Source organism: Onychostruthus taczanowskii, unplaced genomic scaffold, assembly GCF_017590055.1.
Source record: "Onychostruthus taczanowskii isolate IOZ18803 unplaced genomic scaffold, ASM1759005v1 scaffold104, whole genome shotgun sequence".
Lineage (NCBI taxonomy): Eukaryota > Metazoa > Chordata > Aves > Passeriformes > Passeridae > Onychostruthus > Onychostruthus taczanowskii.
Window position 1 is genome coordinate 374,210 of NW_024496968.1, and position 16,998 is coordinate 391,207.

A 16,998-nucleotide genomic window follows, 5' to 3' on the forward strand; every position below is an offset into this window, starting at 1 on the left:
ATCTCCTTTCCTGGCTTAACAAAAGCAGTCTTGCCCTAATTAGGTCTTGCTGTTGTGAAGATCTGTTTCTTAACCTGCTGTTTTGACCTTGCCACCTCTCCCTTTGTCCTCCTGCTTCTTCCCTCTCCTGTGCTACATCAAACACAAAATGTCTCTTTTCCCTTTCCATTTCCAGACCCATTAGTCTATCCTTCCTCATCCTCTCATCTAATACCATGACACTGACTTCACACTGACCTACCCATGCTGCCAGTCTAAGTTGTCTATGTATTAGTCTTTCAAGTAAGACAATGTTTATCTTGTGCTAACTCCCACCTCATTTTCCTCTATTATACCACAAACAACCTTTTGTTGTCACAGCGACACAAATTTGAGGCAGCACATGTTCTGTGACCTTCTGTGTTCTGTGGCCTTCTATGTGGACTGATAAGCTGATCCCCTCTCTGTGTGCATCTTGTCATCTATTGGTGCTGCATATTTTCCCTGGAGACAATTAGTACAGTACTATTGGTAGAGAGTAAGTGTAACACTGACTGTGATAAATAAATAAATGAACAAACCCAGAAACCATCAAGGTGTCAAGCTGCAGGGAAGGAGCCTAAATTTTGCAACTGAATTTTGTGTGGAGAGGACTAAAAGACTAATGTAAAAGTGTCTCACAGAGAGACATGCTATGGGAACTCCTTGTTGCCTTCTATGCATACTGCCCCACATACATTCAGGGTTGTTCAGACATTGAAACTTGCAAAGAGTTAGTTCAGATCCAGCAGTAGCTCCAGATTTTTCAATCAGACTCATGTCTGAAGCACTCACAGACACACGAGTGAAGCCTTCATGATCTCTGCAGAACAGAAGATGGTGCTGTTGTCACTGACATGTGCCTCTCAGGTTTTTTCTGGTGAAAGGAAGCAAGTGATAGCAAAGAAAAGGCGAGGAGAGAAACTAAAAGGAAAGGTACAGGAAGAAAAGTAACTGCCATTTCTTGGTTTTCTTTTTTTCCACTGGAGAAATTTAGAAACTCAAAGGGAAGAAAGATAAATGCACAGAAAACCAAAAGGACTATCTAAAAGAGGAATTAGGAGGAGCAGAGAGGCAGCATAGATCAGTCATATACTGGATACACTCTTCCTCATCTCTCTGAAGATACTGTAAACTGCACTTAGGAAGGTGATGAATACCAGCACCTCCCCAGTGACTCCGTAAGGAGCTGTTATTGATTGTCAGCACCCAGAATCATCAGGATCATCATGTCTCAAGCCAGGTGTTTGAAAACCAAGACGTGAAAAATCAGTGGGAATTTTAAAAAGTAGCATTAAGTAACGGAGTTGGGAAGAAGAAAGAGCAGGATCAGGCAGGCAGGAGGAGCTGTGAGTGCAGTACGGACCCTCTCGCGTTGGATCACGGGCTACACGCTTCCAGCGTTATCAGGGCTGTGCTACACGGCTTCCTTGCTTTATCTGCGTGGGGAAAAACCAGCACAGGAAAGAAACAGCAAGGTATCTTAAGGACACTGCTGCTAGTGTTGTGTTGTGTTGTGTTGTGTTGTGTTGTGTTGTGTTGTGAGATTGTGCACATCTGTGTAAGAGATTCCAGCGTGAAATTCTTCTTTGACTGAGCAGGACAGCTACATTCACCAGAAACACTACAATATTCCTGGGCTTTTTAGGATGTTTACTTTAAAAATAAAGCTAGAGTTCAACTGTTGTAATGCTGTAAACATCCTGTGTTCAGAAGCAGCATTTAAAGTCAGCTGACTAAAAGAAGTTGTGTCCAATTAAACATTCCTAATGATGGGAAGTTACAAATCTACTATGTGGTTTGTCACTGTAAGCTACAGAGGGAAAGTTAAGCTGGTAAATCTCTCCAGTTAGACTGAGCGCAGTGGAATGGTCAGGAAAAGATGAATTAGGAAAAAGAATTAAATATAATCCTTTGCCATCTGTCTTTATTTTGCAAACCTACTTGACAGGATACTACTGAAATCTGCAGACATTTTTTATCTGCTTCATGTAGCTGAAGAGCATTTGTTGTAGATTGGAATTAAAATGTTTCCCAATAACAGTCAGCCATCCCACTTACTGTCCTTGTTTGCTTTCCTTTTTTTTTAAAAAAAAACAAACACTTAGGATTTTGGCTTCAGCTTAAGCAGCACCATTAATTTTTGACCTCTCTACTTCACTAGGATTCAGAGCTGGGTGTTAAAGGCTAAATAGATTTCACCATTGGTTTTTCAGGGAAGCAAAAGAGCTGTTAAAATGTATGTACTACATTTTTCTCCAGCTTTTAGCCTGAAAAGCATATGTATATGTGGAAGCTGTGTGACAATCAAGAGAATGTCCATATGGTACCACAGTTTTTCCATGACAGTTTTTGTCTATAGGTCTTCATCTAGCAAACCATGTCAGCACGAGCTTATCTCTAAGCACATGCCTGAGTATTTTGCTGCCTCTGGATTTTAGTGTACAGGGGATTCTACTGATAATGAACCAAATAAGAGGATCTACTACAGTGGGGAAAATACGCTGTAACTTCTGTATGAAAATTTACCAGTGCCAACCCTGGGAGCCTTTGGTCTTTTTTGAGTCCTGGTGTCATTAGTGAGAATAATACTACAGGAAGGGGGATTTTAAAAAACCCCAAACATAACCAAAGCACACCACAAGGACCAATCTGATTCTTACTTACTTCCTTGGGAATACAGCAAAATGCTACTTTTTTTTTGTTGTTGTTGTTGTTGTTGTTTTTTAGCAGTGAGAGAGGGAGGAAAGGAGGAAGGAAGAGAGGACAGAGGCAGGGAGGAATATTTCACTTTATTTCCAGGAAGGAAGAGAGGACAGAGGCAGGGAGGAATCTTTCACTTTATTTCCAACTCCTATGTATTTTTCTTTGCAAATGTGCAGGTTTGCATGTAATGTCCTTTCAGAATGTACGATATGAAGAGCTTTGTAGCTCCTTGGCTTCAGAAAATAGAGCACTGATGATTAGCTGATTAGCTTTTCACAGATGAGCTAAAGTTAATTTGTCCCTTCTGGAAATGTAGAGATAGCTTGCTAGGTACAAAGAAGTTATCTTTGGTTTTCAGATCAGTGGAGGAATTCATCAGGCACTGGTTGAGACCAAGGTTATTTCCTCAGTGGGAATTCAGATTATGAAAGACCCACACTACTGCTGCCTTCCATCTCTCACAGTCTTTCACATCAATGGGGAGCAAGGGAAAACAGCTTTAAAATATTCTCCTTCATCTTCCGTAGTACTTTAGATTACACTAGTTTAACTAACCTCACAAGGAAAAAAGCACAAATCTGTTGTGCTAAGATGCAATTTTCACATTTTGACTTGTGCGTCTCACTTCAAAGAACTTCTTCCAAGTTTATTTTGAGTTTCTTATGCTAAAAATAAAGACACAGAACAAATGAGTTCAATTTAGCTGAGAACAGCAGTTTTGGAAGCATTAGGCAAGAAGAAGCTCTAGTGTTTTCAAAACAGCTCTAATGCTGTTGTCTTTAATGGGGATGGCTAATCCTCCCTGTTTTCTCATATTCCCAATGATTCTCTCTAAGTGGAAGCCTGCCAGTTATTCTGCAAAACTCCTGACTCATTCCAACCTCATTTAGGGCCTTCCTAATTGATTGCAGGATACCTTCAAAGTCAGAAGAGGGCCCTTGTTTGATGCTGTAAAAGGTTTGCCAAAAAGCTGCAATCTCTTCTGTTTCTGTAATGTAAAGATACTGGAATTGAAGGAAAAACTTCTAAATCAGCTAATTTTTAGAAATATCTCACTTTTACAATTTCGTTAGAGACAGTGGGTATTACTTAAAATATTTTTCAATTATTAGTTATTTACCTGCATCTTGCAGGTTTACTTTAGGTTCTTCTCCTGCTGCACGTATATGAAAAGTAAAAATAAGCACTTGTCATATTGCCACGGATTTTTTTCCCTTCCCTAAATCTCAATCTTGTAAAAAATTATAAGAGTAGTCTTTTACACATTTATAAGGTCTTTCATTGAAGTCTATTTGAAGCATTTTATAGACAATAATGTATGAAGACTCAAAGCACACTGCTGAGGTATTTATTACCAGGTTTTTACTCTCAGGAGAATGTAGCACAATAATCACACAACTTCAAGACCACAGTAATTAGTTGTCAAGTTTTGGGTGAAAAGAAATTCTTCAATGGAACCCAGTATTCAGAAGCTGAAGCATTTTCTAAAAGTGCAGCTCTCCTCTAGTAGCTACCAAAATATTAAGGCATCCAAAATAACTCTCCATCTTCAAGAATCTCGACATTAAGATGTTTTCTTCGACCTCTGCCTCCTGTCACTACATCTAATTTGTTTTTTTTTTAATCGTGTTGCATAATTCTGAAACTTTCCACTGTAGAGGCATAACACTATATTGTAAAAACTTTGTTTTCTTCAGGAAAAAAAAAAAAGAGAAGCCATTTTCCAGAAGCATTTGGCCTTAGCCTAGACCCCCTTCTAGTTTTCACTGAAATGGCTGAATATAGATCATTGCTGAGCAAAGCCATTTCTTGGGAGGTTTTGTAATTTTTTTCATGGGAAACTGGTTTTATAATACATGCTGATATTGAAGCTACATTTGCAAGCCCACTCTAGGGATCTTTGACCATCAGTGCTTTTTTAAAAATGGTGTTTTCAGATCATGGTGCAAAGTTTTTCCTCACACAAGCTCCCAGCTTTTGGTTAGCTCTGCAAGGAAGTTCTCAGACAAACTATCATAATACCTATTCTAGATTTAACCAAAATGTGTATTCCTTCTTTATTCTTCACATGAGATCCTCTCACATACCCAAAAAGGCATATTGTTTTTGACAGTAATTGTATAAATGCTGGCTAGTTCCATATTCTGGACTGTAAGGCATTCTAAAATGTGCTGCAACTGAGAAAAACAAGTCTAAAAATAACACGGAGGTGTGTGTATGTTTGACTTTGTGTGTGGAAGGGGAATACTGCATTTCTCATCTCTTGATAATTCTATGTAAATATACCCAGTTTATATTATAGAAATACTTTCTCCACCTAGATGGTACTGAGGCAGATTCATCCAGGACTCTTAAAAAAAGAAACGTCTGTGTAGATTCTAATTTGTGAATCACTGTTAATAACTTGTTGCAGGAGCTACTTGGTTAGTCATTGCTTATGGTATGAAGTCCAAGCCAAATTCCTGTTCATCCTGTTAAGGTCTGTAAAACAGAACTAAAGCAGAGTCTGTTTGGTACAGGAAACAACCTACTTTTGTCATCAAGACGTTCTTTCACTTTAATAATAAAATTAATTGGGTTTTTGGTTTTTTTTTTAAATCTTTACTAAATCAGAGAAAACCTTTCCTTTATCTTAAAAAAAAGATGGCCATAAATCTGGTAGATGCATTTCAGTAAGGATTAGCAATACTGCTTCATTCAGGGCCTTATAAGTGACAAAATAAACATGAGAGATGAAGGATAGGGGGAAGGTTAAAATAAGTAATCTTGTTAGAAAAGAGCCTGACTTTTAACTCCTGCAATAGCAAAGGAAGCCCGGCAGATGGTGGAAGGAGACCACAGTGCTAAAGGAAAGCTCTTTGCATTGTGCTCGTTATAGGCATTAGTCCTTAAAGAAAGTTACTGACTTATTTTTCATAATGCTATCTAAGTGTTTAAAACAAAAATAGGACCCCAAATGTTTTGGCTATACATTTTGTGTCCAAAAATCTCGTGATTTTGACCAGCATGGCAAACATATTCTTTTTCACTGTGGAGCTCAGGCTTTGTTTTAAAGACAATTGGTATCAATGACAGTAAAAAATCACTTAACCAATAAAAATACTGCTGGCTGCCTGTATTTTGTGTTGCAGAGGTAATGTATTGTATTTGGGGTTTTGTTTGTTTGTTTGTTTGTTGTTGGTTAGGTGTTTTTTTTTGGGTGGGGGGGAGTTTTTATTTTGCCAGCATTTTGATTTATTATTCAGGTGCTGCTGAAGATCATATCTGCATTACCCAAAGCCATAACAAAAAGAAAAAGACATTATGCTTTTCAGACCATATTTGCACTCCGAGTGACAAGACCCTGCAGAGTTCCCTATCTGCTGCAGCTTTCTGTCATGAGTGCCAGTGAAGACCTGGAATCCAGCAATATGTCTGCTCTAATCCTAAGAAATGTACAATTGGAGGCTGACATCTTGTATCTGGTTCATTTGTTAAATATTCTCTTTCTCTCTCTTTCTCTCTCTCTCTCTCTCCCTCTCACTTCTATGTCTGGCTTATGTCATATCAAGATAGACATTAAACACCTGAGAGATGATCCAGATCAAAGGCACCCCTAATTTTCTCTGTAAAGGATCAACTATTTTATTAACAAAAACCCCATCAGCATTACTGCAATTTTGGTGACACTTTCAGTAATTAGAATGGGCTTCAGATATGTGAGGACAGAAATGAGCAGCAATAGAGAATCCCTTTTTAGGAGTGCTAGTACAGAAGCACTGGATGACAGGCAGTAGTTCTGTCATCAGTAACAGCATGGCACACCTTTCCTAGTCATCGTTTTGGCACCTAAATCCCACAAGCACCTCAAGCATTTCTTGGCCTTAGCAGAAGACCCATAAAAATACATTCCCCAAGTAGTTTTCAAATAGCCAGGCTTACTTTTTACAGCAGGTAGGAAATAAAACTGTTTAGACCCTTTTTTGATCAGCAGGCATCCTACTATATTTTCGGGGGGTACAGGGAGAGGGAATGTATCTCTTGCTGAGTGATGCTAAGTGGGCTTATTTTTTTGGATGCCTTTTGCAGACTTGGTGGCCAGAGCTCAAGCTTGAACACTCTCTTTTATGGTCTTCAGAATGAACAGCTGTTGCTTATTCCTGCCCTCAGTACAGCTCCCTAAAATGATGCGTTTGTAAGGTGCACTGCCAGGGTCACCAGAAATGTCACTCCTCCTGCAGCAGACACAGAAGCTTGACTGCCCAGGGTTGTGCTCCCCTAGGGACTGGGATTCTGCTGCTCCCTGCCTCCCCTCTGCCTCCCACCCAGACTGCAGCTGCCTGCTACCTGCAGCTCAGCCTTTCCATGCTGCAGGCTCTTCCCTCCCTCCGTGCCTCCTGTGCTTCTCATTCACCATGGGCTAAGGTGACATTATCCTCTGCCCTGATATCCAAGTCCCAAATGGGCTCTTCAGTTTTGTAGCTTTAGTCACATTTGAGACACATTAAACACGAACAGCATAACCTGTGAGAACCTTTACATGTGCATTCTTAATGTGTCTCATTTTATAGCCAATGTACTGGGCTGGGGGTTTTTGTTTGGGTTTTTTTCTCTTCACTTCTTGTGGGAGCAAGGCTATTTTCCTCTGTGCCTGAAGAGGCTGGTCTTTCATGCCAGGGTACTGTACTGCCTTGTGTGTACACCTGGAAGCAGCCTTCATATTGGAGTTGGTGTATTGTTCACTTGTGAGCACAGATGACTGCATTTTGCTTGAGCTCTTCAGCAATGTATTTCTGGGGTATCACATCTGTCCCCACAGTCACTGCTCTTTTGCTTTGATCCGTGCCCTCTCAGTCAGGCCTGCAGAGTGCGTAATTCAGTGTTATCTCTGTGTCTTCTCTGCACACCAGTTTAATGTATTTGAGATTTCAGGGAAATACATATAATATATTTACAAATATTTACAAATACTACATCACATGAAACAAGAACTTACATGTTCAATAAAATTGTTTGCATCCCAGAACCTGGTATGTCCAGCAGAAATAATCTGATAAAAATACCTTATAGTTCTGTGTGGTCTTTATTTCATCAGTCATGTGAGGCTTTGGTTTTCACATGTTTCTTCTGTACATGATTGCTTTCATTGCTGTTAGTCACATTAGTGATGCCACAGCTCACAGTATCAGATGATGGAAGCAGATTGAGCTGGGTTTTCTGTGAGATTGTTTCTCCATTCAAGAACAGAGATGCTGTGTGTTTTCTTCATGTTCTTTGGCATTAATAAAATTTCAGGCATTGTAGTTGCTAGTTTGACTTTGCCATTTGGTGGCAATGCTGTGGTGGTAACAGAAGGGAGTCCATTGAAGGTTGGATTGCTAGGAAACAGATGTGCTCCCACTGCATAGGGTATTCTGCCCATTAAAGTACTTCATTGATTTAAACTCACCCACTTGGCTAGATGTCTGAGCAGCCCAAATAGCCAAATTTGGGGTTGGGAAGCAAATCTCTGTTCTCCCTATGGATGGTGGAAAGAGCAGTGTGCTTCCACTTTTCGTTTTTGGTTGCCCTAAACAGACCACCAGATGTTGGCTAGCCTGTCATATTTGGCCAGGACAGAGTACCTCTGGCTTCCTCTGCACAGACTGCAGATCCAGAGGAGAGCTGGACAATTCCCAAAGAAAATGTCCATTGCCTGCAATCTGTGTATTGTGATTACCCACAATCTGTTTTAGTAGATCCAGTACTCCTGAAAATGTAGTCATTTCCTCCTGCTTTCTGGCCTTTTAAGTAGAAAAAGAAAAGTTTCTGTTTCTCTCTGTTCTGCTGGAGATACTTATATTAAGCTGAAGGTTAGCTAGAGGCTAGCTAGAGGAACAAGTCTCTTTCTAAGGTGTAGAACTTCTCACTAGCAATATGTTATGTATGTGCCTCTTTATTAAAAGTGAGATAATTAGGTGTCTGTTTTTTCACATGGGTAACTGGTGTATTCTCTGATGATACCAGTTGTCCATGTTGCATCTATGTTCAGGAGCTGTATCAATGACTGGCATGTGTGTGAAAGCTGTGGGAGAGAAGTTGTCAGATAGGTTGCAAATCCCAGCAGACTGTGGATGGAGTGTGTCCATCTGAGAGCAGGAGGCTTTGGTATGCTCTAAATTGCTGAGGCTGGTCCTGGCTCTTGGGAGATCAACAGATGTGTCATACAGGATACTGTAAACACTCCCCACACCAGGATGGTTTAATTCAGGTCTAGGTCTGCTCCCTGACTCTTTCTGACTGACACATGACGGGATCATGGTGTGTCACAGCTGCTGCCACACGATCTCTGTGTCCATCCCCAGAACACAGCAGCCATTGCACTGATCCCTCAGAGTCCTTTCAATGCATCCTGCTGACAGTACGGATGCTCTGCCACTCACATCTGATCCCAGCAGTGCTCACTACCATTTGCTTATGCTCTTCTCCTGGATGTGGCGAGGTAGTTTCCTTCTTTCTTTTGCCAAAAGTTTTTGTCAATACCCTATGTACCATTAATGTCTTTGTTCTCACCGAGCTGGATATGCCCTCATTTGTAGGACTTCAGTTGGACAGCCTTTTCCTGCTTGTTGAAGGTACTTCAGGTTTCAGAAAGGGGTAGGTTTTCTGGAGTCTCAGCAGCCATACTGCTTGTGTGACTTGTTACTTAACATTACTTAAAAATGTCTTTCTTTTCCGTTCCTTCTACTGCTCCAATTATTTTTTCTTTTTATTCTGTAGTCACTCCTGGAGGCACAAATTGAAAAGATAGAAATAGATGAAGGCAATTGTGTGCCTGGAAGACATCCTCCCCTTCGAACATTTCTTGATACGCCTCCCAACAGCTTCATTGCAAGGATGCTAGCGAATATTGCCAGCTCAGCACATGTAATTATTTTTCTTAATTTGTTCTGCCTCCATTGCCTGCATGAATTGTTTGCTTCAAACTTAAAGCCTCTGTGTGGTGACAATCTACTGGGTGCAGCCAGAAGTAGAGGATTTGTTGTTGCCAGTATCACTGATTCAACCTGCAATTTACTTTGCCTAATGGCACGGGGTCATTGCATTGCTTTAATTCAGCTTTGCATGGTTACAATTCCTTTCCCTCCTTGGCATATCTGCAAGGAAGCTCTTGCATCCTAACACATTTAGTAATGTCCTACAGTCTCGGTGGCATTCATTTTTCTAACTAAGTGCTGCTGCTCTCTCTTGGCACATAGCTCAGAGTTTTGTTTTTGCCCTTTTGCACCATATTAATGTCATTGCTGTGCATTCTATCATGTGCACATTTTTCTCACAGCACTAAAGATCTTCCCTGATGTCTTCTGCTTCATATTTATGCATTTGCTTTTGATATTATTTTATGCTTCTCAGTTCTACCTTCTGAACTAACCAAGTCTTCCCCACCTACACTCTGCTTTGCAGCAGCTTTAGACACTCCTATAGTATACTATCAGTAAGGACAGCTTTTCTTTCAGCAGTCTCACTGCACTTTTTTCCCACTTATGAATCTAACACTAATTATTTCAGGTTTAAGATTGCGTACTCGCATGAGTCAGCCATTTTCTGCACAGTTTGGCAGCAGACCAATGTATTGTTTCTATTGTTTCTCCAGCTTCTTGATTACACAACTGTGGGGAAGATACCTTCCCTATGTGCCATTTCTCTGAGGACTGGAAATGCTTCTGAGACATTTCTAGGATTTTGTAGAGTTCTTCCAGTCTGCAGTTGGTATGCATCCAGATACTGTAGAAACACATGGGAGTTATATCCCTCTACAGCTAACAGCAGGAATGGGCTTCTTTTGGCTTCCTGTTTACCCAGCCCCACAGCAATGGGTTACATACCCCATGTCACTCTAAGAAAGTGCTAGCAGAACTAATGCCAGTTCTTCCTCTTTTATTTTCTGCAGCTTTGGGGCAAGATCCTGCTATGAACCCATGCTGTCTTCTCTGTACTTCTGGGTTTTAGGGAAGTGTAGCCTCGTCTCTTTTTTCCAGTCTCCACAGCTGTCTATGACACATGGCTGCCTAATCTCTTTTGCCACAATATCCAGTACTTTTGCCACAGTATCCCCTCTGGCACTGAATATGAACCTGAGGGAGAACCAGGGAGCCAGTGCTGGTTGATGGTTCTTATTTTCTCCCCTTTACCTCCTGCTCTGGGAGTACTTTGATGGTAAGGAGCTCCCTTGCTTTCCAGCAGAGCTATCTTCTCTTCTGGAGCTCACACAGCCTGTTCCGAAAGGAAATCGCTGGATCTTCCTTTGTTGTGACAGGACAGACTTAAGTAGTCAACTAGGGAAGGACTGCTGTAATGGAGACTGTGGATTTTGTACTGGGGTCAAAGCAAGAGACAGCTGTGCAGCCTGAAAGATGATCAGAAGATAAAATGACAAAGGCTGAATTTCTAAAGACATTATACTGCCAATTAAAAGTCTGAAATCTTCCTGGCCTGCCCTGCCCCAGAAATTCAGATCAAATCATTCACCCAGCTGTTCCCACAAAAGGAACTGGAAATTCAATAGGTCAGATTGTCAGCTAGAATAAGTCCACTGACTCCAGGGGAACTACTCCTCTTTCTGTCATCAGAGAACCTGGCCCCATGACCACAAGCTTCAGATTTTCCACATGGCTGTTTCCTTGGGATTTACATCATCACCCTGCACAACAAGGAGAGTTCAAGGTCACAGCGAAGAAGGATTTTTAAAAAAGCAAAACAAGAGACACAAAAAAAGCTCAAGTTCATGCTGTGCCTCCATAATACCACCTGGTTTAGTAGACCTGTGGATCAGTATCTTCCTCAGGTTCCATGTAATTGGTGCCATATGTCAGTGCTGAGTCCTTCCACTCAGGATCAGAAATGGTGGAGGTCAAGGACCCACAGAGCAGCTGTGCTATGATTTTGCTTCTTGCCAATCCCACCCCATCTATGGTACGATACTTGTGGCATCAGGGTACAGATAAGGAATATCTTCAGTGTTAGTTTCCCTTACTGTTCCCTTACTTCCCTTACTGTTTTCTCCTAACCTGCTGTTCACTAATGTTAGAAATACGGGTAGTAATTCATGGGAATAAATGGTGTATCAAATAATATAAATGAAATAACCCGGGGAAGGGAAGAGGGGAAGGGGGTTTCTCCTCTCATTCCATTCAGGTTAAGAAATCCAGCCTGGAGACACACTGCAAAACCCGGGCAGATGGACATTTGCATGAGAAGGAGGGTGTAGCTGCCAAGACGGGAAGTGGCCAACGACCCTACGCCCAAAGGATGGCACCAGATAAGATGCCTATCAAGGGACCATTAACACCCGAACCCTGAATGCCTGGGTCCGGGAAATCTGGGCGATGCCTATCTGGAGGGCCATTGGCACCTTGGACATGAATGCCTGGGTTACGGGAACACGGGAAGGCAGCGATTCCGCTCTCGGCCGAGGTTTTTGTGCAGCTTGGACAGAGAAAAGAAACCAACTTGAATATGTGAAACTTAGAAAGAGACAAAAGGACTACTAGCCGCGGGCAAATTAAACAGTATAAAAACTGTGTCTTCGAAGCAGTGTGTGTGGACGGGGAGAATCTGGTCTTAGCGAAGACAGGTTCCACGTTCACCCGCATCACTGCCCGGGGTGATACGCTGTCCGTTTTTGGTGGTGGCTATCGGACTGTTACTACGGTCGCGAAATAAATTTTATTTTTCATATTTTTATTAAAATTGGCTGACTCGCAATTTTCATTTATAACAACTAATACAGAAAGAAATATCTTTTATCTCTTACTGTAAGGCTGTAGTCTTACAGTAATAACCCAAATCATAAAATAACATGTAGGATTTCTAGGATGAGCAATGCCTATGAAAACAAGCTTTAAAAATTCTGCCTGAAATTTCCAAAGCATGACATTCACCCCCAGGCAGAAAGCCTGCAGACAGTTCTGTGTATCAATTAAGAGGTGCTAAGTCACTTCTTTAGCCTCACATGGGCTGCTCCATCAGTGAGATTCAGCTAAAAATCAGTTAGGAATAAGAACATCAGTGCTGCTATGAAGAAAAATTATCATTACCTAACACACCTTTCCTTGCAAAAGCATGAGTTCAGTAATTTACTGGTTCTTTCCAATTTCTGACTACAGTGATCTTATATGCTGTATATCATATTAACAAAATAAGAGCTTTGGCGTTATCCCTTCCTGTCCTCTGCTGTCACCCCAAACCTTTAATGTGAGGACTGAAAATCTAAACTGTTTGTTTCAAAATTGTCAGAACAGCAGAACTCTTTAAAATGAGATACTAATTATTAATGTGAATGCTTTTCACATCCATCTCCCACTAAGCATCTCAATGGAATGATTCAGTTGTACATTGCTCAGTGAGATCTATTTCCCATACTTCTTTAATTTTTTATCCATTTGTAAAGTTTCCCAAGACCTAGACAGCAATAAAACAGCAAAGAAATTGCCCAAGGCACCCTCTTAAAGAAGCAGTATGGGCTGGATTCTGTACTGCCACAGATTAGTCTAAATTGGTAGCTATTCCATGATGTCAGTGAAACTGAACTGCTGAAATGCAGAGGCGAATCTGGCCCCATGATCTAATTCCATGATGAAATGACTAGGGTAAATAAATGACTGCTGCTGTTCAGTGCTTTCCCCCCCACTCCTCAAAGTGCCCTAATGAATAATGAATTTTATGAATAAGCTTTAATGAATGACTGAACACATTTTAATGGCCCAACTAATAAGATCGTAAGTTAGAACACTTTCCTTCGCACTTTCCTCCGCTGCCTTCCTTTGCTTCCTTGAACCAGAGAATTGCCCTCTTAAACTACTGTCAATCACACATACAATTACGACATCCCAAAAGGTGTCATCAAACAGCGAAAGTGTCCCGTTTTTAGTTCCAGGAAAAACATTCCATATTTGTTTAAAACATCTAACTCAGGTCTCAAAATGCAAGTGCTGAAACAGAACAAACCTCTAAGCATTTATTCCTTCCTTCCCTCCGCCCCCCAAGATTAAAATCCATTCATTTCAATCAAGTCATTCAGAGGAAGGCTGTAAAATGAATGACATAATTAGCCACTTAATATACTGCATATGGAATTTTAATTTCAGATGAAAATCAGAGAAGCTTTTCTAAAGCTCTTCACTGAGAGAAAAAAATAGTGGTATGTGAAGACAGCTAATGCTTTTCAGTTTAGTGCTATTTTTTTTGTCTGAGTTCCCTACTTATATCCTCCTAATACTCTCAGCATTACTTAATAAATTTACTGAGTTTACTGAGATTTACTCAGGTTTACTGAATAAACCTTCTTGAGTTCCATCAGAAGGGGCAAATACACCTTTACAGAGTGAAGAAGTCAGGAAGACAGTGAGTCTGAGGACCTAGTTTTGCCAGGTTACAATGCAATCACAAAGAATGAAGTGACTGCTTCCTCTGACTGAATCCTGTGGGAACCAGTTTGGAGACAATTTTTCTGAAATTTCTTCCAAGAGGCTAAAGCACAAAAGTCAAAAATTAAGGCACCTCCAAATGGGTCTGTACTTCTGAAAACACTCATTCTCATGACACCTGAAGTCATATGAATAATATGCATCTGATCCAGAAACAGTTTTAACCAAACTCCTGCTGACCAAGACAGTGGGATTTTATGGCTGCAGCCTAAATATTAACCAAAGTTAATCAAAAATTAAATCAATATTAATCAAAATTAAAAAAAAAAAAAAAAAAAAAAAAAAAAAAAAAAAAAGAAACCAAAACCAAACCAAAACCAAAACAACCACCCCACAGGAGAGCTAGAATGCAATTGGACATTTCACTATCTGATGAACTTCACTGTCTCTGTAACCAGTCCATCCTGTTCAATCCTGTTGGCCACTCATTTCTGTCCTGCTTGTATTGACATATCCACAGGCTTTCAGCCACGTTACTGAGTCAGGCAACACCTGAAGATGACCCAATAGAAGATGACCCATTAACCTATTAGATTAAACAAGAAACACTAAACAGGAGAGAGTCAAAGAGGGAGGGAATGGGAACAAGTCAACATTACTCAAGGGTTAGGAAGATGTTTCAAAATGTAATCTGTGTTCATTACCTTGAGTAAATATGCAGTCAACCTCCATGTGCACAAGCCTTGATCACATGAAGAAATAATTTCAGGGAGAAAAAAACACATTCCGCCAGTGTGGAATTTGTGCAATGAAATACTCTTCCCCAAGTGTGCTCCTCCCAGACTTTGGGAGCAATTTCATTTTACCTGCATTACTTTCACTGCTCGCTGATGACTTTCAGATCCATCTGCTCATACCACAGGGAATGAAGCAAGAAGTACAATGGTTCTGCTATGGCAAAAAAAAAGTCCCAAGAAAACTTTGGAGACAGAAGGAAAGGTTAAAACTTGTGATTAAAGTATTGAAATTCTCTGGTGTCTCTACATTCCAGATTACCTCAATTGCACTACGCTCTTTCTTGTTTTGTTTTGTTTTGTTCTTTTTGTGAAAGTCAAATCAGCTGTATTAAAATATGTTTATCAGTATAAGTCCATAATACTTCTATTCTTTTTTATTTGGATTTTTTTTTTCAAGGATTGAACTAAATTTTCTAAACCTCATTTACTCTTTGGGTTGCATGTGAGAGTTTTTTCTTATTTTGGTCTGAGAAAGAGGCTAAGGAGTAACCTCCTGATCCTAATGGAAACCTTTGAGGGTTCCTTCATACCATATCATGCCAATCCCATTAACTTTACTAGATGCATAATTCAAGTCACTGCAACACTATTCTCAGCCTAGGCTGGCATACGTCACTGATGGTGAAAAAATCAAAAGTGAACCTGCCCAAGAAAGCAGAAGAAAACCTTTATGGAAATTTGCAGCATCTAAACACTAAAAGGTTGTGGGGCTGTTTTCCTGAAGAATTGTTCTTTTTGAAGAGGAGGAGAATGAAGTCTCATACCACAACTGGTACACAAGAGATGAAGCTGTGCACCAAAATCTTGGGTCTTTCTTCCATGTCCCTTCCATGAACATGGCTGTTCAAAACGACAGGGTTGTCAGTCTTTGGGGAAAAGGTATGGGCCTTGCAAGACCACTGGAAGCCCCTTCCCAGAACACTTGTCAAGGAGCTTAGGCCCGCAGCTTAGAGTCACATGCCACTCTTTCACTTTGATTGCTACAGAGGGAGGATTGATTGGGAAAGAGAAGGGATCTGTCCGGTTTTTCCAGTACTCCAGCTCTCAGCCTCTTGGGGACCTGATGCTGAGGCAAGAGCCATTGCTCTGATCCTTTGTGTATCCAGACTGCTGGCCTTGGACCCTGGCACCCTGTTAAACTCTGGAGCCCCACAGCCTCTCACCCGGCAGCTCTGCAGTACAGTCCTCTGATGTAAACCACCAGACCTCACACAGAAATGCAAGTGTTTAATTCTTAGATGTTTGTGAAGGTCCCTTCACAACACCTCTGGCTTCATATAACGCACAAACAAAACACAGTGGCAAAAGCCTGCAGAAAGTTAAGTCATCTCACTGCAGAGTTAAGTTGTATAAGACCTCCAAAATCATCTTTTCCAACCTGAGCCAATACAGAGTCTGGCATTGCACTCTAACTGCCAGCATATTTGGAAGCAAACGAAGGACCCACCACTGATGCCTAGCAATTTTGGAAGTGTAATATTACAAAAAATTATTAAAATCCATCTCAGAGTGTCTTGCTTCCACACACCACTTTTTTTCTCCTTTAATTATTTGATGTTCTCAGCTGCAGGAAACACCCCCCTGCCCTTGGAACTAGAGCAACTGTGTCACAGAGATCACAGTCCCTTTAAAGTTCATGTGGTTACAACATTGCTGTCCCACTTCTATCACAGTGTCACTGCGCATCTGGTCTGGCTGTGCCTGTTTTCTGCATGCCCTTTCCTGCCTAGGGATCACCTTGAGCAGTTGTCGCTCTCCATCCAGTGGCTGGTGAGCAGCCATGGTGGCACTGATCCAATGAAGGAAACTGATGAGCCATCATGTTTCCCTGTCCAATGCCAGCAGGGTCCTGGCTTGATTGCCTTCTTTAAAATGCTGCTTCCAGATGGAAATTCCCACTTGGAGAAAACTCTCTAAAATGCACGTACCCATAGGACATTACTGGGCAAAAACAAGAAGAGGAGTCTGTTTATGTCTCTAAAGCCTGCGTCTGCACTAATCTGACTCTAGGCCTCGTTATTCCTGTTATGCTCACTGCAATAGCTTACTTACACTGTCAACAGGAGGATATACCAGGGCAGCCAAGCACTGAC